Below are 25,411 nucleotides of genomic sequence, written 5' to 3'. Positions count from 1 at the left end.
TCATCAGGCAGGCTTGAAATCCCCACATTCAGCTTTGAGTGACACTGCTCATTACCAAAGAAAACAGGATGAAACAGAAAGTTCATAGATACTGCTGAATACATGATGGCACTTTTAAGGCATTTGTATAAAAAAAAAAAAAAAGAAAAAAATAGATGAGGTAAGCATCTACAAATATTTGGTAACTAAAAGAACTATACTCAGTGTATACTATACCTAAATAATAAATTACAGTTTTATCACTGGTATTATCTACAGGTCACTGTAGTAGAGCCATATATTGAAGGATCTAGGTACAATTCTCCACTTAGGAGCTCTGAGGCTGCTATAATCAAAATACTTCAATGCCTGGCAGTAGCAAACCAGGACCTCTCTAAAATTTGTGTGACTCCAAGAGGACCAGGAGACCAAAAGAGACCTGCCAGGTCTCTAAGGATACAAGAGGAGAACCACCAAAGAACATCCCACTGCTAGGAATTCTGATGTTTCACTGATGGTTTTCACATGTTCACATCCTCCACACTTAAAAAATGTACATTCACCATTCAACTCAACTGCACTTGATTCCTATTTATTTCCAGCTCTCCATTTTCTGCTCTAGTTCAGGATTCTCTGCAAGGCAGACATGCAGATGAACACACACAGCTCTGATATAAGCTAAAATAAAAGTTTTTTGGTTTGTTTTCTTTTTTTTAGTGAAAAGCTCATTAAGTGCTTGATGAATGAGGAAGGTACTGCTGAAATTTTGTGAAGAGCTTCCATTTGAATAAGACTGCAGAATAAAACTTGGGCAGTTCTTGAAACACCTGAATTTATGGGAATTTACTGCCAGACAGCTTCTCAAAAGAACCTGTCTATGATATAAAATGACTTTTTATATCATAGACAGTATCTTTTATTAGTTGCTGGATCACTTTGTTGGTTTTTTTTCTTTAATTGAAGTCATTTGCTGCTGGCTCCCTCTCTCCTGACCTCAAAACCAGTTAGAGCTGTATTTCAGGAAACCATCAGCACCCAAGACCAGAATTCTTAAAAAAACCTAAAATCTTCAAGCATTCTTTTGTATTACCTGTCTTATTTGAAAGGAAAAGCTGTGAATCAGGCTTTGGGGATTTGTTTCCCAAAAGCCTTGAACATGGGAGGGTTTTTTGTGTCAGTGCTTGATGAAATTAATGACAATTTAGGTCTTTTACACAATGTTTGTAACCTGTCCAGAATTACATAAATACTGACAGAAGTACATTGTGCTTTGAGAGCCCACCAGCAATTTTAACAACCTTTCATCATGAGATAACATTTGATTTTGATCCTTCTTCTGTTTGGGCTTTACTTCAGAAGTTTGCTTTCTGTTTTACTGTATGCCTCAGGCTCATCTAATTTTTTTTTCCCTTAAGACTTTAGACTGTCAAAGAAAAAGCAAAAAATAAATAAAATAATCTGCTCCTTAAAAACAAAAAAGTAAAACAGGTCTTTTAAAAGATGACAAAAAAATTAATTGCAAAATCAGAGACTGAGAGGACTAAATTTTCAGGAACAAATAAGTGCTTATGGTTTCCAAATATGCTTCAATCAGAAGTTCCTGGTAACTAATCTCCTTTAATTTGAGACTGTATCTTCAGCATTTAAAGTCTCAGGAATCCAGTATCAGCACAGATCCTTGCATATCAAATTTACTTTGATTCTTGCTATCAAGGCATCAAATCATTTTTCCTCCTTAATAAAAGTTTAAAAATTATTTTGATATTAGGGTTGCTTTAATATTAATGAAGATTAATATGAGATCATTAAAATCAATGAGGGCAACTCTGAACACCTATTCCAGGAAGGTATCTATTGATATTTCTATTAGGGACAGAGCTGAAACTTTTGGATAAGCAGAAATTCATTCTTTCTTTAATGGAAAAAAAAAAATCACAAAATCTACATTAAGAAAAAAAATAGCATTATCAGCAGACCAGGGAAAAGAGAAGCATGTTCATGTGTTAGGCACTTACATTGCTTTGTCTTAAGGACTGATCCAGGCAATTTGGCACTTCCACAAGTGCAATGGTTTTATTTTATTCCCATCATTTCTGCTTCTTTGAGTTTTTCTTTTCACAAAAGAAGCTTAAAGGCTTTGGACTTTGGCTTCTTCTGACCCAGATATATGATCTTACAGTGAATGCTTCATTAGGAGACACTAAATAAAAGATAACTCTTTAAAGAACCAGAGAACCAGGTGAAAATGTAAGATCTGATTAATCTGATGTCATGGGGAAAATGGCTTAGCTGAAAATACACTGAATTGCAATATATCATTTTCTGTCATGTATTTGTTGTCACACCTAGAGGATTCAGAAAACTCTGAAGGAAAAATTGAAGCCCTAATTCAGAGATTCCACTGGAGGAAGAGATGAGGAGTACCAGCATGAGATTCTCAGCTATAGCAGTGGCTGAGATGTCATCCCCTCTACTCCAGTTCTATGAGATTTGATGCTAAGGCAAGTTTGGTTTCCCTTGCTGTGCCAGCACAGCTCAGGGAGACATTTCCTGCCTGGAAAAGGCTTTCCCATGGAGAGGCAGGAGCCTTGGGGTGATGGCTGTGGGAGGGTGTGCTGGTTCTGGCTGGGATTGGTGAATTTTCTTCCCAGTGCCTGGTATGGGGCTGTGTTTTCGATTTGTGCTGAACACAGAGCTGTTAATACAGAGATGTTCTCATAATTTTTGAGCAGGGCTTGCACAGAGCTAAAGCCTTTCCTGGCCTTCTTTCTCTTTGGGAGGAGAAACAGCTGGGACAGGTGATGGACACTGATGGAAGAGAGATTCCAGACCTTATGGCAACAGAAGGTGGGGAACAGGAGGAACTGAGGGACATTTGTGGTGTTTGTCTTTCCAAGACATTTATATGTGACAGGCCCATGGCTGAACACCTGTCTGCCCATGGCAAGCACTGAATGAATTCCTTGTTTTTCTTTACTTACGTGCCCAGCTTTTGTTTTCCCTATTAAATTGTTTTTTATGCCAAACCATGAGCCCTCTGGCTTTAATTCTTCTGTTCCTCTCCCCAGTCCCACTGGGCAGGGAGTGAGCAAGCAGCTACCTGGGGCTTGGTTAAACCACAACACAGAGGAAGGACCAGAGGGAATCTTTAGCTCTTCCAACTAATTTAGGAGTATTAATCAATGGTTCCCCTTCTTAGCCAAGGTTTTCTCATGTTCTTTGGTAGTCAAGGTCCTCTAAGAGCTGTTCCAGTCACATGGACAAAAACATGCATATCATGTTTTCTGCTACAACAGAAACTTCCCAAACAAGACATGCTGGACATGGCTGTGCTGAGCCAGGACCCTACTTCAGCTGCTTCTGCAAGGTGGATCCAATCCCTCCCAGAGGGGAAGAGTCTGCACACAGGAAAATTTAGAATGAGATGTGATTCACATAAACCTCAGTGACTCACAGCCACTGCAGCAACCACCCCAAATATGAAGAGCTGGCACAAAATAGATCAGGGCTCACATCCTTCTTCACCAAGGCTTGCCCTCATATCTGAACTCCAGCTCAGTTAGAATCTACCCTCCAGGCAATGTAAACATGATCTCTTCATTGCTTGTGCACTAGCACAGTATTTCTTCATGAGGTTTCACTTTCAGGACTAAAATATTAGGTCAAGTTCAGTGAATGAATTTCCTTTCCTTAGAAGCAAAGAACAACCTGTAATGACAGGGCAGTCCCAGGATAACACATCTATAGTGTAAAGCCCTACTAACAATAAAGAGTGCCAAATGGGAAAAGGGGATCAGGGAGAATCATCTGTGCCAAGGTACTTCTCATCAACTAGAGCACTGACCAAATTCATCCATTAGTTTTTGGCTGCCTGTATTCCTGTGTGGTCAGCAAACAGTTGGAGAGACTGTGCATTATTAGAATGATTTATTTAGTGTATTAGTCACATAGGAGTCATATTTAATTCTGTAAAAAGGAAGAACTTATGGGTAAATACCTCCTTGCCAGCTTCAGCAATGAATAGGTACAAAGAAAAAATTCCCTGCCCAAATCTGAAGACTTAAGTCTGCATCAAACACAATATTTGTTCAGTCTTGTGACATCCAGGACCCTGGATGAGGGAGGAAATCCACCCAGCTGTTTCATTCTCAAAGAAAGAAGCAAGTGGTGTAAACCTGACCTTCCCTTCACCAAGTATATGGAGAGTGTTTCAAAGTACAGAATTCTTGAGAAACATGCAAGTGTAACATTTCCATTTGCTCTGATATTATCACCTTAACATTTCTGTAGTGAGGCTTCTTCTCACACCCTTTTGCTGTCACTGCTTTCAAGATCTTTATTTTTTTTCACATGCAAATATAGATTCTGCAATTTAGGGGGGGGGGGGGGGAAAAACCAGCCTTTTTCCCTTACCTTATCAGAGCTGCTTTCAATCCCTCCATCCTGCTCATTCTTTTTCTTTCTATCGAAATTAATTCAAAGTTACTAGTAGAATACAAGCTGACCCACAGGGAATCTTATAGAAAAAAATAAAAAAAAATAGAAGGTGAGATTGTGAGGAATAACCAGTCTTGTGCAAGAAGAATTGAAGCATCCACATGGCCTTTTGCCACTGCCTTACTATATGGATATGGCTACATGAGAAGAGAGGCAGGCTGTGAATCATAACAAGGAGCAAAGAATAAGAAAACCCATCAGCTTTAAATTAAATTCTTGTCAATGGAAGGTACTTAGACTATTTTGTGAAACTGGTGAAAAGCAAAAGTTAGGGAAAAGAGAAATTAACAGCATTTTTATGCTGTATTAGTGATGTTGTTGGTATATTCAGCTGCAGACTAGAAACTAAAGAAACCAGAAAACTCACACTTGAAACACATCAGGAGCAGCACACATTCCCTAAAGTAACCTGGGCACAGGGAAGCATGAAGGACACTACCAGAAACATCTTTAATGCTAAGGAATACACTGACTGACCACAGCACATTTTCTTCCCTCTTTCCCCAACCCTCCAAACAGGCAGAAAATAAAGAAATTGATGAAATTACTAAATCAATAGAACAGAGGAAAAAAAAGTGAAGCTCCACTAAAAGAAGGCAGCTCACAAGCTCCCTAGGGGAAAAAACCTGAGGGAGAAATCACCCTGTAAAATCCCAGAAAGTAATACATCAGCTACATTCAGAATATTTTTTGAAAGAAAGACATTCTTTTAGTAGGCCAGAACACCAGCACAAATGGTGATGGGATAACTACAGTTATTTTTCTGTCCAGGGTGATGAGGGAACAATAACTGATGACAAGAATGGCATCTAAGAGAAAAGTTTTATTGGCAGCCATTCAAGAACACATTTTTCCAAACAAAAAAAAAATGCCAATATGCAGCTAAAAATAATGAGTTTAAAAGTTAAAGCAGTAAACGTTTAAGTAATCTTAAAATGGTGTCAAATCAAAAAGAATAAAGAATTTAAAGCTACTACTAAAAATATACATAAAGTGGGAGTACAAAAGAGTGATGAGTTTCGTGACTGATTTTCATAGATGCTCCACACTCATTCCATAAAACAGAGCCCAACAATCCATTTCCTTTTGCTTATTCCATCTGTAATTTCAAATGACTTGAAGTCTGGACATATCAGCATCACAGCACCCAATTTCTCTGTGCAAGTAACATGTGCAGAGATGAATCCTGGAGTTCATCAATCAAGCTATGGATTAGGTTATAGTTCCTTGTTCTGAAGGATATATGGATGCATATTCCACTAAAAACACAATAAGAAACCTTATGCCCCCTTTGAATGAACAGTAGGCAGATGGGAAATATACACCACTGAAAAATTTCCATTATAAAATTCTAAAGCAGCAAGTGAAATCAGAAGTCATTCTACTTTTGTTATCCAGTTTTTTGGCAGATATGACTTCTACATCAGATTGTTCTGTGCAAAATGTCATTGAATATATATATATAGTTGTTATAACTGAAGACCAACTGTACCCAACTGTACTCTCAGATTCATTTTAATGAGAAATAATAAATATTTTAACTATACACCAGACATTTCTTTTCCCAGGTTCCTAGACAAGCACTCCTTAAATCCAATTCTTTTATCAGTCCTGGCTCACTATATCACATTTGATCCAGTGAAAGACTATTTTAGAATTATAGACCAGTTGGGTTATGAGCTGTTTCATTGTACAATTTAACACGAAATAAGTAAATTTGTATTTAATTTAATGCAAATTTTAAAAATAAAACACTAAAAAAACCACTGGATATGCAAAAGCAAGTTAAAGAAATGTGCACACATAAGCATTCATATATCTTGTACACCTTCTCAGCTTTTAAGGGCTGGGTCAAGAGAATGATAAAAGAATAGGTGGTAACTGGGGCAGTGAGATAAAAGGGATTGCTGCCAGCAGATGAACCTTCCCCTAAAAAATTTATTATCACTGAGAGTCATTTCATGACCATCACCTGGCTCAGAGATGATGTTCCACATCTGTCTAAAGGAGAAGCAGGGAGAGGGTCATAGCCAAATATAAATATATTTAAAAACTAGTCTAAGGTATCTTGTGAAAGTCAAATGCTAAAATATTTTGGGTAAAGATAAAAGGGGGGAAAAAAAGTAAATTAGGAAAAATCCACACTATCAATGCCTATGAATGATAAAGGAAAAAATGTTTAGTGTAGAAAAGAAGTATTATGTTTGAGGCACAGTAGTGGCACAGAGTGGAACAAATGACATTTATTTTGGTCAGCTTATTGGGAAAGCAGCAGGTGATTACAATGGTGATTTGAATGTCACAGGAATTTGATGAGGCATTCCTCAGAGCTCAGCAAATCCTGCACAGCAGCAGAACCAGAGGCATTTCAGTCTGGTATAAACTACATGTGGCACAGATTATAGAAGCTGGTATTTTTCCCCAGGATTTTTTCTCCAGAGACAGAGTCTATTACAGTGTGTTCACAACCATGCAGACTGCAAGTTCACAGAGTCTGATTCTCAATTTGCTGAAGAAAAATGTCAGCCAGTTATAAAAAAATGCCCTCCCTAGAGCACAGCAGGGCTGCCCCAGGAAAGAAGAATTTGACTGAGTAAACCATTTGCCCCCAGTGCTCTGCACTCATCTTCTGTCCTTTGCCTTCCTCCCAAGGCAATGCATTTTTGGGAAAGCTCAATTCCAGACCTGCCAAGCCAAAGCCACTGCTCCAAAGCTCCAATCCCCTTTAAAGCTCTTATTTGACCAATAAGTCACTTGGGTGTTTCTAATATATTTCCAGTAATACTGACTGACATACAATGAGCTGGAACCAGTAAAGCCAGAGCATCAGTGCCACTGGGAGCCCCAGGATGCAGCACAGCAGGCAGAGATTTCCTGATGTGCATGTTACTGCTCAGGGGAGATACAGACCAAAGTGCAGAGCCAGTGGCATCACTAGGAAATGCTGTACTCTGAGATTTGGCTGCACTGAATCAATAGATTGAAGATTCACTCTTTGGAGATGGAAATCACGACATTCATCTCAGCTCAAATAGAAGAGATTCACTTTCATTCAAGAATCAGAAAAGTAATTTCATCACATTTATAAGTACTTTTAATTAAATCCATCCCCTTTACTTGGAAAAGTAAGGTTTGGTAAATTTCATTTCCCAGTGGGAAAATGTGAATTAAAAGAGAGAATTCTACTGGTTCTAAAATGGCACTTTATATCTCCATAGTTAAATAGATTAAATTACTTTAAAACACTGACACATTAAAATCCAAAATAAAAGACAATTGATCACTACCAAGTAAAATAAACAGAGCCACCATTAACATGTATGACTTTCTCCTTCATTATGTTTGTCATAATAAGTATCTAATTTGATAATGAAACATAAATTTTGATATAAGAACAGAGTAAGAAATCAGTTTTTGCATATATTTCTTACATACTATGAGAATATATAAAAAGTGGGGATCTACAAGTATGATAAAACTAAATTGTTGAAAGGAATATGCATGCAACAGAGCCTAAATCAAGTCTAGCTACTAAATGGCTTTTCACAACAACTCTCTCAAAATGCTTTTCCCCCCTCCATAAAACAGCAGAATTCCCTGGATATGGCTGGAGGGTGTTTCTGGCTGTCCTCTATAACCTCTGTGAGCCCCAGGGGATTTTTCTAATCTTTTTTTTCCAACCTGTGCAATGACAGGCTGTAGCCCTGCCTGGCTGTGAGGTGTTTTGGGGTTTTGGGTTGGTTCCCAGCAGTTTCCAACCAGCTAGGTGCATGTCACAGGTGCATGGGAGCTGGGCAGAAGAGATGCAAGGCAAAGGAAAAGAGAAGATGTTTGCTCTGAAAAAGTTGAGAGATGCTGCATTGGAAATTTCTTGCAGCATTTTTTTATGCATAGGTATCTCAAAATAGGGTTATAAGAGATGTGCTTCCTTTAATTTTGCTCAAAACATGTATGCTGTACATTCAAGAGGTAAAAAATAAAACTGTACACCAATCAGAGATGAGTACTTTATTGCAAAGAATATCAGCCTTTCTGTCCTCAATACTTCACAAGGCTTGATAAAACTGTGGAGATTATTGATCTATCACATACCATTTAATTAATCAGAATAGAAGAGAGCACTTAGCTCCTAAAAATACACAGTACTGGTAACACACACTCTTCTCAACTGGAGATGTTTTTAAAAGAAGCCATTTTCTGATAACTAAGCCTGCATGTGCCAAACAGAGACATTTCTAAGACAAGCAACCATCAAATGGTCACAAGCAACTCAAACACAGCTCTAAATACCTGGTTGAGACTTTTTCTTTCGTTTATTTCTGGGAAGACAAAGTGTGAAACCCCAGTTTTAGCATAAACAAACATTATAAGGAACTAAAGATATGCAAAGCAAATAGAGGAAATCCTTAGATATAATGTTGGACGATTTAGGAAAATTAGTTTTCTATTGTAAATTCTTTAAGAGTTGTTCCCACAACTAGACTTGAGCAAGTTATTTGCAGGGAGCAATTTATTCAAGCCTGAATTTGCCCCTGCACGAAAATGAGCTAAAAGAATTACATTACACAGAAATAGCTTTAGCTAATCCTTTATAATGCACCAGGGAAGTATGCAAATTAATTTCCTTCTCAAAGTTTAAAACATTGCACAGTGTAGAATCATTTTATGATTGTCTGGCAAATTGTTGTAATGTTTGTTTATGCCTGATAATGCATACTACAAAAAAATGCCTGAATTTAACAATGGTGCACACCAAAGGGACTTATAAAGACATTCCAATTTTTTCTGTGTAAAATGAGGGAATCAAGTCATGTGAGGATGGATTATTGTAAAATATCAGGAATATCTCTGTGGAAAAGTCTCTACTGGGAAGCTCCATATATGATGTTTGAAGGGATTGATCTAACTGTGAGTTTCCAATACCTGAAGAGGGTCTTCAAGAAAGGTGAAGGGGGAGTTATTACAGCAGCTTGGAGTCACAGGACAAAGGGGAATGGCTTCAGTGTGGAAGAGAATAGGGAGAGATTAGATATGAGGAAGAAAAACCTTCCCTGTGAGGGTGCTGAGGCCCTGGCACAGGTTTCCCAGAGAAGCTGTGGCTGCCCCATCCCTGAAGTGCCCAAGGCCAGGTTGGATGGAACTCTGAGCAGCCTGGTCTGGTGGAAGATGTCCCTGCCCATGGCAGGGGTTGGAACTGGATGATCCCAAAGGTCCCTTCCAACCCAAACCATTCCATGATTCTCCTGGTTTTAATGGCACATCAGAGGCTCAGGAGCTTCTCTGTGCAGATTTTCTGGAATATTCTTATTTGGGATCTATCCACAGTAAATATTCCTAATGGGAGCAGGTTTATACAACAACAATGATTTGTCTCGTGGAGAATACCCAAAAGCCAGACTGTGCCTAGTGCACAATTAAAGGAACAGTGGAAGAGGGGTTTCCTTCATTGAAATATTTGAGTACCAGCACAGCTCCAGGCACCTCCCTTGTACACAGCACACTTTACTAGGAGCTAAGGCTTAATGAAGATGACAGCTCTAACGACTTGGCTGCTAATTAAACCATGTCTTCTGCAGAATGAGTACCCCTGCTAATGACTGCCATCAGCTGCTGTCACCTGTCAGCCCACATGGTATAGAAGGGTATTAATTAAGAGAATAAACACTCCAAGTCATGCTGCTATTCCACTGACAGACCTTCCAGATTTTTATTGGCAATGGGAAGTACAGAAGTGAGATTTGCTGTCTCTGAGTTATGGCTTTTGTTTTTAACCCATAAACTTTTTCCTATAAAGCACAAGGGTATTAGAACCTCAGCTGTTGCCACCAGAAGCCCTCCAATACAGCTGAGGAGAGCCATGGCATTTGCAGCTGAGGATTAAAGATGGCAAAAGAATCCAATGTCATTAGAAACAGTAAATTATGACCCTGAGTCCTTGTTTCTGGCTCATCATTGCACCTCTACAACAGTTTGATATCTGAAGCACATTTTGCAACAGCAATGACTTTGCCCTTATGTGTCTATGATACACATTAGAAAAATGCCCACAGAACAATATATACCAAAAAATTCTCCACTTCTGTGCAAATGGAAAGGACTTCTACATATTTCTAAAACATCTCAGAGTATAAACATTGCTGGTGTTTATGCTCTGACTCAAGGACAGAATAACTCCATTTATTGCTACCAAATTATCTCTTTCACTTGTGTGCTTGCCAGGTGTCATGGTCAGCCCCTAGAAACACAGAATAATCATCCCAGGAAGGAGCAAACTCTTTCTCCTCTCATCTTCCTCCACCTGTTTCCTTGCATGGCCAAGATTTCAAAGCCAAATGTACCCCAAGTATAACACTGTAAATAAATAAATCAGGAAATGACAACGTGGGTATTAAAGAGAATATTTGCCAGTAGCATTTTGGTTTGCATTTATGTCAACATCTGCTTGGGCACTTCCTAGTCCTGAGCCACATCAAGATGAGGAAACTCAATTTATTCCACACGATGTTTTCTTCAATGCCAAGTGTCACACAATGATTATGATGAAAGCAAAGACTGAATATGTACTCATATTAATTAGCAATTATTAAAAGGCAGGTCCCTGTGATTACTGCTTCACGGGCATGACAATGAATTCATTATTAAAAGACCGTTGCCACCGCATGAATATCTGATCAGAGCTGGCAGATCAAAAAAGCACATTAAATAAATGAGTAATCAAATGATAGTCTATCATTTGTATAAATTACCAAAGGACAACCTCCCCCTCTGATTGAGACACAGATTTTACAGGGATCATTTAGGTACTTCCACAGAGCAGCAAATCCCTTGTTATTGTGAGTCCTGCTTGCAGAGGGAATGATTGTTACAAGAAAGATGGGGGAAAAACATGGATTCAAGTAAGTTATTGATATTCTGCCTGGTGGTTCTGCAGCACACAACTACCACTGATTTTAAATGAACAGTCTTTTGATCCACACCGCTATATTTCTATTTTAAAACAAAAGAAAAAAGTTAAAGATGGATTGGGAAGGCAATCCAAGATATTCTAGATCACAAGCATAGAGCACCCTTGTATTCTGGAATGCATTTTTGTCAGACAGTGCAAAAAAACACTTATTTTCAGAAACACACAAGGTACTCATATTGACATAGCCCAACATAACCTTAGAAAAAGAACAGAGTGGTTTCAGGGCATTAAATGTATTGTTTGATAATTAGATACCTCACAAATATGTGGACTTTTCTTCATAACTGAAGTCATTATGAAAATCAATAAGCCACTGAGCTATTTCATAAACAGGCAGTATAAAACCAAAGGATTTGGTTGGCAAAGAATTAAATGTTAATTAGCTCCAGAGGCCACAACTTGCTGGCCATTTACTTATCAGATTATAGAAAAGAAAAAGCTGGCAGCAAGAAAGCTGTGGTACAGATTTGATTCATGTATACTTGAACACATATGTAAGAACCATTATGAATGCTTTAGCATAAAGCATCCAAAAGATGTTGAACTTTCATTAACAATATTTGCATTTATAGGCCCTATGATAGATATTGACAGAACTGAAGATAGGAAAACCTGGTTACAAGCTTGGGAAAACTGCATTTGTCCCCCAAACTGTTTCCAACCATCATAAATCTCTTGTGGAAACAAGTATGGGAGACTGAGAGCTCATAAAAGACACACATTGGGAATTAGGAAAGAAATACATTTAGCCACAGGAGTTGAATTAGCAACGGGATAATTGAGAATGTAAGAAGTATATGCATCAAAATTTCTCCCAAATGCCTTCCAAGGGGAAGAAATCCTGGATCCAGTGGGATTCAGGTTAATTACACTTGGAAAAGCAACCAGACAAGATCCAACTGGTCAACCTCACGTCATTTTAAGAGAAATCTGAAGGACATATTTCCATACTGAACAAACTCACATCATTCCAGTTTCCCTGGAACTGCAAGTACAATTTTACATTTACAAAAATGGTCATCAAAACTGCCAGGGATTACAATGACAAATTAAATTGCTTGTTATGCAAATTTGCAAACAAGTACCTCATCAAAAAAAAAAAAAGCAATAAGTGAGCAGTTGTGTTTGTCTACCTCATCACTGCTTCTCCATCAGGAAAACTAAACCATGGGACATTTGGGGAGCAATGAGGGCAAACATATTTAGGCTGTTAGACAATGAAATGTAACTGCATTGCAATTTTTCCACACTATAAATTTACAAAAGCTGAGTACCACGCTAGAAGAATCATCTTTAAAAACAAAACAATTTTAACTATTGAAATGAATAGATGAAACCAATAAATTACAAGGATAACAGTGACATATAAAGGATTCTCACACATGCTCCAGCAGGCTTGGTGATGTTGTGGATCCTTCCTGCCTCAGATTCCATAAAACTTCAAGTTTTACAGTACTTGATAGTCATTATGAAGAATTATTTTGGAATAAAGCTCCATGAAGTCACAGACACCTTAGATTGACAACACTTTCCCATTAAAAAATCCACCCCCCTTTTTTTTTTTTTTTTTTGTTCTAGAGCATGACTGGCTGTGTGATAAGTATGTGCCAATACAGCTATTCAGAAAAATAGTCCTAAAGAGTTATTTTGGGACATTTGCATAGGTAGACAAATTATAAATCTCTCTACTTGAATGAAGGAAAAAATCTTCAGCACAGGCTGGACACAAGTCATGTTCTCTTTACCTCGTTAGTTTAGGACAATTTAGTTTAATAGGAATGAATTCATCCTGCTGCAGCTTCCACTTGCCTCTAATTCACTTGATAAGTACTTTGGAAATTGCCTGATTATCCCTTAAGTGTCTTGGCCATCTATCAGCACCACAATAAATAAACAAAAGGTAGCTTTTCAGAAAAAAGAAAAAAAAAAAAAAAACAACCTCATAGTGTGCAATTTTCCAATCCCTCGATTTTAAGTGACATAATGGAAATAGTTCCCAGCTGAAGAAAATAATATTTGGGCTTTATTCAGCTGCTTAAGTGACTGGAAGTGTTATGGGGAGATGATAGTCCTTTAAATAAATTACTTTCAGCATCATTTTCAGCACTTAGAGTATGCACAGCTTCTTTACAAGTGGAGTCTGGTGTGATTTACAATTAGCAAGTTATAAAGCAAGATAAATTATAATAAAATATATGTGGGATGGGTTGCTTTATCAGAAATCAAGAAAGTGCTGGGATATATAACTGGAAATGGTAGATCTGCCCTCAAGAGCAGAAGTCTAGAGCTTGTTATGCAATTTGAAAGCAGCATTTAATAACATGTGCTTCAGACAGGAAACGTGCTCAGGGTGCAAAATTACTTCTCTAAGGCTTCTTCCATGCAGAGCAAGTTGCTCACACTGATTAACAAATATATAACTTTGCCCTTACATTTACATCATGTGAATTTGGCTGAGAATTGATCCCTAGAAGGGCTCTGCTTTCGAATCAGACCTCCAGTGTAACTTCCAATTAAAATCTAGTTTATTGAAGTAACACAAATACCCCATTAGTATGGACATTATGCATGCCTAATTTCCATTAAATGATAAATATTTGGGACTTCTGAATATTACACCACAAATAATAAATTCTAGCTGGTTAGATAAGGGGCTGAAGAAATGGTAAGGAAGGGAAACACAAAATTAGAGGCTTTATTTCAGAATGCACAATGTCCCAAATGCTTGTTCCTCCCCTCAAAACACAACAATAGGAATTGCCTCGAATTCTTGCTCTATCAAATTCCAGAAATGCAGTGCTGGAAAAGCTGCAAGTTACAAGTTTCAAAGGAGACAGAAATGTTTCTCCCATTCTTCCTCTCCCAGCTCCAGGATAGGTATTCTAAGGAGACAACAGCCTAAACCAATAATTTAAAAATAAGGCTAAAATTTAGCAAGAAAGGAATGTCACTCCCAAAATAACCCCAGTGAGTGAACAACCTGACCCTGTGCACAATCACAAGGTAAAAAAAACTAATTTTCATGGGCCTCTGCTCAATTATTGTGAGCTGGCACTCTGTTGTTAATGTAAAGGTTAATGCAGTAATGAAAGATGACAGTCTCTCTCCTAGGTGATTCCTGAATGCCCAAGCAGGTACCACTTTTTAAATTAAGGGTGTTCCAAGCAGCCTGAGGATCCCCAGGTTTGTCCCAGGGCCTGTGTACAAACTGCTCCAAAGTGTCAGCAACAGCTCACCTGTCAGGATATGGCACAGCTCCAAATTTAATGTCCTGCCCAAAACTGAGACAAAACATTTGAATCACCTGAACAGCTCATAAATGAATCCACTGTGATTTTTCAGGCTATTGGGTATTTGCTCCTGTCTAATGTTGATCAGCATTTCCTAGAATCTCATTTAAAGTCTGTGAGATGCATTTAGTTAAAAGGGGAATTAAGTGATAAATTAATAATCACAATTCCAATTCCCTTTTTAAGTAAACGTTTACAGGCTAATCTGATCTCATTGATGGCTGTCATGTCTTTATCTGGAGATAATGCTCTCCAGGGACAGATCCAATACTGGAACAGCCAGCACACCCAAACAAATGCTCCATTGGACACCCCTAAACCACACAACAATGTATTACATGGGATGGAGGTATCAGAGGAGAGGGACCACCACCCACTCACACTCTGGATAATCCCAAACCCACTCAGCTCTTTATTATGCCACTCATAAATAAAAACATAATTAAACTGTACCTAGCAGCAATAAACCAGAATTAAGGGGCAATTCTGGCAGACATTTCAACTGCATCTCCATTGCTGCCAGCACTCACAACCCCAAAACCACTGAGCACCTCAGCCCCAAACAAAGCAGTGGCAATCTCACATCCACTGGCATCACTAACATCTATAACACATTTATGACAGCAGAGATAATGTCTCCTTTCAGGGTGAAAGGACTTTGTAATTAAGAAATTAATTAATCCTGCTTTGACCATTTCTTGCAAGTCCTGGGTCATTTTTCAAATTATTTCAGTTGCTGAAATCCTGGAGAGACAGGCTAAAGTTTAATTTCAAGGTTAGTTTGTATTAGCTTCAAGCAGGTGAGGAGGGGAAAAGTTTAATAAGTGAAAGAGCTTCATAAGGGTGTAATCTTCACAGACTCCTCCAGAAAAATAAACTGTCAAACTTCCTGAAATGTCATAAGATATGGCACTCAGAAGTGGTAACCAGAGGGTATGAAGTTTGTTACAGAAGCAGTTTAGCTTTTAGAAATGACAAGATTTAGGGATGGAAAGCAAAGCAGAGAGAAACAAAACACAGCAAGCCAGTTTTGATCTTACACTTTTTGATGTCACTGTGGTTAGTCCTTCCAAGACAGCTACTGCTTTTCATGGGGAATGTCTCCATTTGAATCTCATGCAAAGAGAAAAAAAGGACAAACTACTTTTTTCCCAGAACAGAACCCATCATTGGTTTAGATTCCAGCTTTGTCCTAATTCCATTGCACCAGCAGAGTCAAAGATTAAAGGCAGGGATGATGTGTCCCTCCATGATCTGAGGGCATGTTTAATCCCAGATCAGAAATATAAATCTGCATCTTTAATCATGCATGAAAAGCAATTATTAAAGGTCTTAAAGATGTTGGAATTCAAGCTTCTTCATGACAGCATTACAGACATATTAATAAAAGTAGAGAAAAGTATAAAAAGGAGATATTGTTTTAATGTTTCCTAGCTCCAGATAAAATAACAAACCAGTAGCTACTGCTGAAATTATGAAACATTTAAACTTTTTTTAAATCTGTAAATGATCCAAGAAGCAACCACTCTCACATTTTACCTATTCCTTTAAAAAAGCTAAAAGCAAGTTAAAGCCAATTAACTATCCAAATTTTAAGCATTTAGCATCATTTTGCCACATCTTTTGCTGCCAAGATCATGTAAATTATACAGTCCCCCTGTTCAGAGCAAAGGTTAACACCTGCTGCACTGTGAGCAAGAAAAATTGCTGATGGAGTGTTTTGGAAAATGCAGTTGTGTTCCTCTCTTGGAAACAGGAACAAATCATGGTTCCAGATCTCCCTGGATTTAGGAGCTAATGAGATATTGATTTTTAAGACTGGCACAGCAGCATGCAAACATTGAGGCTGGAACAATTGAAAAATGATGAAGTATTAATTATTTTGAAGTCACTTGGTTTTTGTTGGCAGAGACAGCCAGAAGTTTTGAATCAGAGAGGAAAAGCTCTTCATGGAACACCAAAGGAATGGCTTCAGAAGGGGTGAGCTATCCCTTGAGTGGCTGAACCACTAAAAAATCCCTGCTATTTACAGAAGTATCTGCCCAAAATTATCTGGACTTTCATTCTTAATTTTTTCAGCAACGTGAAAAATTTCTCTGCAATCCCAGTTCTGGGAAAGATAAGGAAATGAATGAAGTATTCAAGTGAAACTTTCCTAAATGTTTTTGATTTTGAGGTGTACAAAACTACATATGTAAGTGCTTTTTAATAAAAAATTCAGACAATATTATGCAATAGTTGGGCTTTTTTTTTTTTTTTCTGAGGGGAAAAACACTGAAAAATAAAGAAAAAGTTTGGGGGATTTAGCAACATTTTATTACTCAGGCTGAGACATAACTTTAATAATTTCAACCATGTCATTAACTACAACATCCTTTACTCTTCAAATTAAAATGTTCATATAAACAGAAATTAATTTTATTATCTTTAGAAACTGGCAAGCATTTATTGACTTCAGCACAGAAGGATTTCAAATCCCACCCAAGGGGAAAAGATTAAGCCTAAGGTTAAACAAATTCCTGCCAGCTGCCCTTTAAAGCCAACTGAACAAAATTGAAAAATTGAAAGCTGACTGCAGAAGATATAAATTTCAGTCTTAAATATTTTAAATTAATCTTTAGAATAACAAAAAAGAAGAAGAAGCAAAGCAGTAGAAGAAGCAGCAAAGTAGAAACTACTTTTTTAAAAAGTGTTGACAAACTGTGGTACCCTTTATATTACCTTATACTATTGTTTATACTTTTTTTTTTTAATAATGGAGACATTGAAACACAAATAGTTATGAAATTACAAAAGTTACATTTGTATATAATTATGTTACCCATCCAGGGTTTTAAATAATGAAATCTTTTACTTTTACTCCACTGTATTCTTCACCCAGACTCCTCTAAGAAACTGCAAGTCCTTCACATAAACCCTACAACTGTGTAGTTTTATACTACAAAAATTTACATTAAAGATAAAACATAACAATTTTTAATATACTCCTGCATCTAAGCTCTCATGTTATAATCATACCTCTATACTGCCCAGCATGAGACTAATGATATAGAAAATAAAAAATCAGATTAGGTGGAAAAACTTCTAAGTTCAGGTTATAAACTGCAGTGTTTTACATTATATATTAGAATATTACACCAATTTCACAGCTATTTTACAAAAATCCACTAATTTTATTGCAAGTTTACTAGACCTTCAAAGGTTATGCTATTCTTAAATACAGCAGTCGTCCACAAAATATTATCCTTTTGCTCCTAAGCCTTTATCTACTGCTTGCAGATGATATCACATCCACATTTTAAATAATATTTAAAGGTCAAACCAATAAGGCACAGAAAATGTTGAACATCTTGCACAATTCAAACAAGGCACTGCAGAAGCCACAGGGGAGCACTTGCTGAAGTGATGGAGCACTTTTTAACACATTTATTCAATGATTACCAGGGACACAATGTAATCCACTTCTGATGGAACCCCTCAGGAAGGGAAAACTCTGCTGACAATTCATAAATAAGCAGAGTTTCTTCCTCACCTGTTTTCAAACCATGTGAAGGAGAAGGTATAGCTCAGAATACACCTAAATTACGGTTTATATGATAAGATGCCCAAGCTAATTTTGAATTGCTTCAGGCAATAGTCTCCTTGGTGCTGCTCAGGGCTTTATCCACACCAGCATTTCTGGTGTGCTGTGCCATATTTTAGGTGTTCAGGCTACAACAGCAACCCTCAAAGCCATAAATCCTATGCAGACACACTTCTATGTGCATAAAGGGCATTAAATATGCAGAAAAAAAAATCCAAAAGAAACAATGACTCAGAGAGATGTTTTGAAGTCAACATGTATTTATGAGAATTTGTATTATATCAATGTATTAACACAATTACATCTATAAATCCCAGTGATATTTATGCACTCAGATACTATTACCAGAGTTTACCACCAAAAAGTTAACTTTAATGTGTCCCCTTGCTTCAGGGCAGAACTGTCTGTCTCCAGACAGATGGGTTTCAACACTTCCTTAGAAATCCCTCCTAGCAGGGTCTTTGAGAGTTTCTGTTGAGTAATATTTATCAGTTTTTGCAGACTCACCTTTGTGTTTCTGAAGGATCCTCCTCTGAGTTTGATTGATGGAGTTCATTATTTTGCCAGCATTATCTCCAACTGCAGCACAACTTTCTGCAAAGCTTGGTGTTATCATGGATATTGAGTTGGTATTGACAGTCCAGACACTAAAAAAAAAAAAAAAAAAGGAATTTTTACATTCTCAGAATGTGAAAATCTGTTTTAAAAATTCCTCTGTCTTACTCTTTGAGACAAATTCTCTTTCACAGAGATCTTGCATATTATATTTCTAGTAAATTGTAAAATAGACAAACTTCCATCTTAGGGAAAAAAAAAAAAAAAACCAGATTCAATTAAGGATGCACAGCATACATTTTGGTGAGTGACTTACACCATTAGGTCCAAAGGTCTGAGAAAAATCAGGATTATCAACACAATGTCATTTTGGAGGTGTTTCTTCCAGAATCCAAAGGGTTGATCAACCCATGTATCAGATGCCACATGTACAGAGTAGTGCAAATAAATCTAAAGTAGCTAGAACTTTTGTTTGAAAATCAGTAAAAAGTAACCTACACTGTCAGCTTTACTGTGAATGAACACACCTGATTGTTCCTTTTCATTCTGGCATTTTAAGAAATGGAGGGAGTGTCACTGGGATTAATTCTTCTTTGCAAGGTATCCCCAGAACAAATATCCAGTGCCTACACAAAGAGTAATCTCAATTTTGATATTTTTAACCCCTAAGCCAGTGGTGTTTACACAGACCCCACCCATTTTGAACAATTAAAAATGGATAAGCATTTTAAATACAAAGCATGCTTAATGCTGTGGCAGACACTTCCTTAAAACAGATATGTAAGAATTTAGAGAAGAGATGGAAACAGATTAATATTTTAAATACAAATCATGAGCTGCACTTCAGTGATAGTCCTTTTTGCCTTCCCTTTTACTACAAAATTTATAATAAAAATCTTTTCCTTGACAGGTTTATAGATATTAAAGATGGTATTAACTGCTACTTTGCAAAATACGAAAATACATTAGTGAAAGAGCTTTTAATCTCTTGTTACTGTTAAAATTTTAATTCAATTCTGGAGAAGTGACATTCGAAGGGAGACAGAAGAAACAGCATAACAAGGCACCACTTCTGAAGAAGCAGAGAGAGAATAGAAGATGTTCTGATCAGCCACTGCTGGGCCCTTTGCCTGCTTCCACCTTTCAAGTGCTTAGAGTTTCTCAGTCCTGGAAGGAAAAAGCAACAACTGAAATGCAAATTGAGTTTTTCAGGTGTTTGTTACCTTGACACAGTATAGATGTTATCATCAGTATCTTCTCTTGGCTTTGCCAATAAAGTCATAATATCTTCTAGAAATGATGGCAATTTGACTTCTAGGAAGTTGTTTAATGCACCAATGAAATAAGTTATATATTATTTCAGTCCCTAGACACCTTTTCTCAAAATGACAGCTTGAATATCTTTTTCCCTCAAGAGCTTCTCCATTAACTGGATCCACTTTGTTATGTTAATATTATTACAAAAATTCCCAAATGCTGCTAATGGTGATTTCAAGTCACAGTCTAAATAGGTATTTGCATTAAGTTCACTACAAACAACACTTTTCTGAAGCATGTGGAGTCCTGTCATACACCAGAGACATCAAGGAAATGAGAGAGAAGAACATATCCTTGGGATGATGGACTATGCTCATGCACTTGGTCACTTTTACCTATAAAACAGTAGAAATACTCAATTTTTACATGTTTTACACCAGTCTTCTAAGTAACCTATGAGCTTCCCAGCAGAGGGTATAATAGCTCCTACTAGTTTACATGATTTGAAAGCAACTAGAAAATTTGATAAAATAAATAACAGGCTATTAACTACAAAACCAAATTATACTTAGGTCAAAGTGCACATAGACTGCCAATTGTTAATGGCTGGCAGAGCCCTCTGAGGAAATTTCACTAAAAGCTTGCCTATTTAATCTATTTTTTCCAAGGTATGATCAAATAGCCAATTAAAGCACAGGGCTGAATGGGTAAATCTCTCATCTGGTCAAGCTGCTGTTTTGTTTCAGTGGGAAAAATTTGTTGAAGTATTCTCTGGGGGCTTTTTTGTTTTTTTTCAACAACTACAACAAAACCACCAAAACCAAAGCCCAGTGTGTTCAAAAAGTGAGTAACCAAAGACATTATCTTTCAGAAGATGGTTAAAATGGGTTTTGGAAAATAAAACTTCACAAGTTTCTTAAACACCAGGATCTCTTCACTGAGCAGACACCAGACTGCCAGAGCTCATCCTCACAGCACTTCTCCCCCAGCTGGCTCAATTTTTATTTCATGTCTGCATTGGAAAAATAATTTCCTGATTTTCTCTATTTCTCTGTTCTCAATTAGGATTCTCCTCCTTCCCCCCCAAGTGAAAAGTACATAGACATGGACGGCAGTGGTGGTGGTCACAGTTTTAAGTGTATTGACTTTCCAGTGTGTTGCCTTTGAGCTACAGGAGATTGGTGAAAAGGATAATGCAACACAGTTCTTCATGTAATGGAGAAGCAGAAGAGAGTTTTATTTAAACACTGCACTTATATAGGGTAGTTTGTGCAATACAGAATAGAAAAACTCACTGGCCCAAGAAGGCAACACCTCTCTGAAAACATGCTTTCTGCAAAACATCACAAGACACTCACACAGCTCTCACACACCCTGCAGGTGAATAATCATTGTTGTAATTTCTTGTCCTTGAGCAGCCTGAGAAACCCAAGGCTTCAAGGCTGCTTTTTCCCAGCAGTATCCAGCAACACCAGTGAGTTTTGAGAAGTGAAAATTGTGCTGGTTGTTCCAAATGCAAATATTGACACTGAAGTTATACAACCCAATTCACTTATAACCACACAGAAGCAAGATTTGCCTTGCCTTTTTCACAAGTCCACTGTGCACACAAATAAGTCATCATGCACTGTGCTGTGCCCAACTGATGCACTGCAAAGAGCAGCACAAACACAGCTCCCTTTCCAAGTTCTACTACCAACAGCAACTCTGTCAATTCAGCAATTTTCCTCTTACAAGCTATTTAAAATGTAAATAACACACATGGCCCTGATTTGGAAAGTTCAGGGTTCTCCTGGGTTGCCTGTAGATGGCTGTTCCTTCCTATTGCTTTAATAGGATTATTTGGGTGGTTTTCCACTGTAACATGCGAACTGTATATTCAAGATGCTTCCACAATTTAGCTGTTGGTTATTGTGATCTACTTAATCAGCTGCTCCAGTGATGGTTTATACAGCAGCCAGTAAAATGGGCTGGTAGACAAAGGCCAGCATTAACAACAGACTATATGTCAGTGACAATTTACGTTTTTATGCACAACAAGAGGTGATGAAATGAGTAATGGAACTCCTTTCCCTTTCAGAAAGGAAGCTGTCATCACAACTTCTTCTCAAATATACCCAGGCCCCACTGAGGCAATGAATTTGAGCTCTCCATGTTACAAAACTTTTTCAGGCAGAGTTCCTTTCTTATAAAGATTTCACTACAGCCACCATTAAGTTTCATTTTATTACTTGCTTCCACACAAATATCCTTTTACCATTACCTAGAAAGACAAACTTAATTTTAAACATTTTCTCAAATACTTGTCAGGGGGCTTTTTTTGACCTAAGAGATGAAAGAAAAGTCAGAATGAAGTCTAACAAACCTAGATCTTGATGTTATTTTTCTTCTGCAGCATTTTTTCCTTCTCTTTCATTCAAGCTACTGTTTCATGTGAGGTAAATTCTGTTGAAGTGATTGAGTGACTTTTTTTTTAGCAATAACTTCATTGTTTCAGTCAAATCTACTGTGTGATTAAACACCAGTGATTATTTGCACAATCTTTATAATGAAAGTGTCCTCAGTGTGCTGGCTGACTTTGCTATGTGAGGCCAAATACAGATGTTAATCATGTAGCTAATCTAATTCTCATCTGACCTTGATTTAGTAAAACCACAATATTGCAAAGGAAAAAGGTCCTGTGGAGATATTTTATCAGAATAGAAATCTTTATTGCTGCCTGCTTTTTCCCTTTCCAAAAGGATTGAAAGGTTAGTGGATACTTTACTCATACCCTGCCTCTCACCCCATACCCTGGTTATAAGTTTCAGTCAAACCTTCTTGTAGGGTTTTTCCTTCTCCCTGAGAATTTCAGATTTAACATTGAGAAAAAGAGGTGTTTTAATGCAGGTTTTTATTAAAATACAGTTTCAGACAAGCACACAGTAATAACAATGTAAAAGTGTAAGTCCACATGGCCAAGTCATAACCTGCTCCCTTAACACTCCCTTGGTATGGTCAATATTAATACACAGACTCCCACAATCCTGAAGATTTTTATAGTAAGAACATGGGGAAGGGGAATTTGCTCATTAATTAGAATACAAACACAAGCATTCAGCTGTGCCCTAATCTCTTCTCCACGAATATTTATAGCCTAACAAGCATCATTTCAAAAGGAAGGGAGAGATGGGACAGGTTCACATGGGACACAAGTCCTCCTGCACTGCAGAATGAGTTCTTAAAAGCCTTTCCAATGAAAGTTGCAAAGATAATAACTGGAGGGATTAGGTGTGGAGTAGAGGAAGTGTTACATAACCCAAATTTATCCAAAATCCCCCTCTCACACAGCAGCTGAAGAGGCTACAGGGAGCTCCAGCACCCTTCCTCCACCAGAGCTGCTAAGGGTTTACGTAACCGAGAGGAGCTGTTAAAACACTCTAAAAATCCTCTCAAAGCAAGAGGTTTTTTTGACCTTTCAGTGATGAATGTGAACTGAGAGATGCTAAGGTCTGCCCTGCCATGATGATAATCCTCTTGGAAACCCGGGCAGTGCTGCTCCCAGCCCCAGGCAGGTGACAGTCACCGCGCTGACACGCGGTGTCACGCTCCCAAAGCTGGGCAGCTCCCCCTTGGCACTGCAGGGCAATCATCCCACTGCAACCCCTGCAGCTGAGATGGTCTGGGAAGTGATAATGCAAAAAAAAAAAAACAATACAAGCAAATAGCTGCAGAGTTATTAATGGATTTTTTTTTTCTGAAGGACAAAGTTCAAGGGCACCACAAAGATCTACAAATCGACACTGTCATTGTTTGGCCACTGCAACCAACCTTAGATTAAGGTTCTTAATATTTGTGTGTTCTTAGATTAATTTGTATTGAAAAAAGGATACTTTAAGTAACTGCAATAGATACAAAACAAATATTTATTTGGTAGAAATCAATGCATTTTAATTTGTGTGCTATGTTTCAATCATGTCATGTATCCAGATGTGTGCTTTGGGCCAGTATAGAGGAATATGAAGAAACAAAACACATCTTTCATTTGAACATCTTTTCTGCTTCATCACTTTTTAATGCCTCTACCTCAGTTATTCCCTCTTTTCAGGCCAATTCCTTTTTTCTTCCTATAGGATTTTACAAGTGCTTTCCTAAAGATCTTTGTATCAGTTTATGGCTTCATTTGACATCAAAAACATCTTCCAAATATCACTAAGGAGATTTCTCATATTTGAGATTAGTGTGCTGGGGTGGTAATGCTGTGCCATCGTTGTTCTGATAGGTAAGTGGCAAATTTTGAAAACATCATTTGTTTTATGGTCCCTCACTTTGAGTGTGATAAGCACACCATGGGTACTGCTCCAGTTTACCTGGGTGATCTGCCATCTACACACATAAAAGCTACAGGAGGGATGCTAAACACACCATTGAGAAACAGACAGAGAAAGATGCCAGTGTAAAGACAAAGTTCTGCAGTCAAAGTTCTGCCTGGTCACACACTTGCTTGGAAAAAAGCCCAAAGCCAACCATAAAAAATACATTTTCATACAGCAGCCTTGGGGTCCAGATAAACCATGTTCAGGTCCCCATGAATATTGGGCTTGAAAGTCTTTATCTCAGCATAAACTGAAATGAGGTGTGCTCAGAAGACATGGCATGAACTGTTCTGAATGTGTGAGTGGAAAAAAAATAGGAAGAGCAACACAGAGAACCAAAGGAGAATATAGCAAATTCGGGTCAGAAGGCCCAGATAATTCATGATAATGTGTCAGTCGAGATCTGGCTGCAGGAGATGACAGACCATACAAACATTCACCCTCCTCTCTCAACAGCCAGATGAGTGATCTCTGCTTTTCACTGTGCTGAAGGTTTGACCAAGGCAGGATTCAGCCTGAGCTGCAGCCCAAGGTTAATGAGCCCAGTCTCCAGTAAACCAAACATTCAATTCAAAAATCTGTTCCTGAGCAAACACTTCTGGCTTCCAAGTACTTACACGTTTTTAAATGTCTATTCTCTACACCTAGCAGTAGAAAAAGAAGTGCCACTAAACACAGCCACTGCTTCAGCCTGCTGCTTTCAGGAGCCTCAAAACAAATGTGCCCAGGAAAGAGAGCAAAGAGGATTTCATGATGCTGATCATGAAACTGGACCTACAGAAAGCAGCACTGCACACAGTGCCATTCAAATGCTGTTGCTGTTACTCCCATTTCTATTTAGCTCTATGTACACATCAAAGAACAAAATCATTTTTATTGTATCTCCAAGCAAACACATTCCCCGTTTCATTTTTACTTCATCTTTGGT

The sequence above is a fragment of the Oenanthe melanoleuca genome, chromosome 7, assembly GCF_029582105.1.
Source record: "Oenanthe melanoleuca isolate GR-GAL-2019-014 chromosome 7, OMel1.0, whole genome shotgun sequence".
Lineage (NCBI taxonomy): Eukaryota > Metazoa > Chordata > Aves > Passeriformes > Muscicapidae > Oenanthe > Oenanthe melanoleuca.
This window is presented reverse-complemented; position numbering follows the sequence as displayed.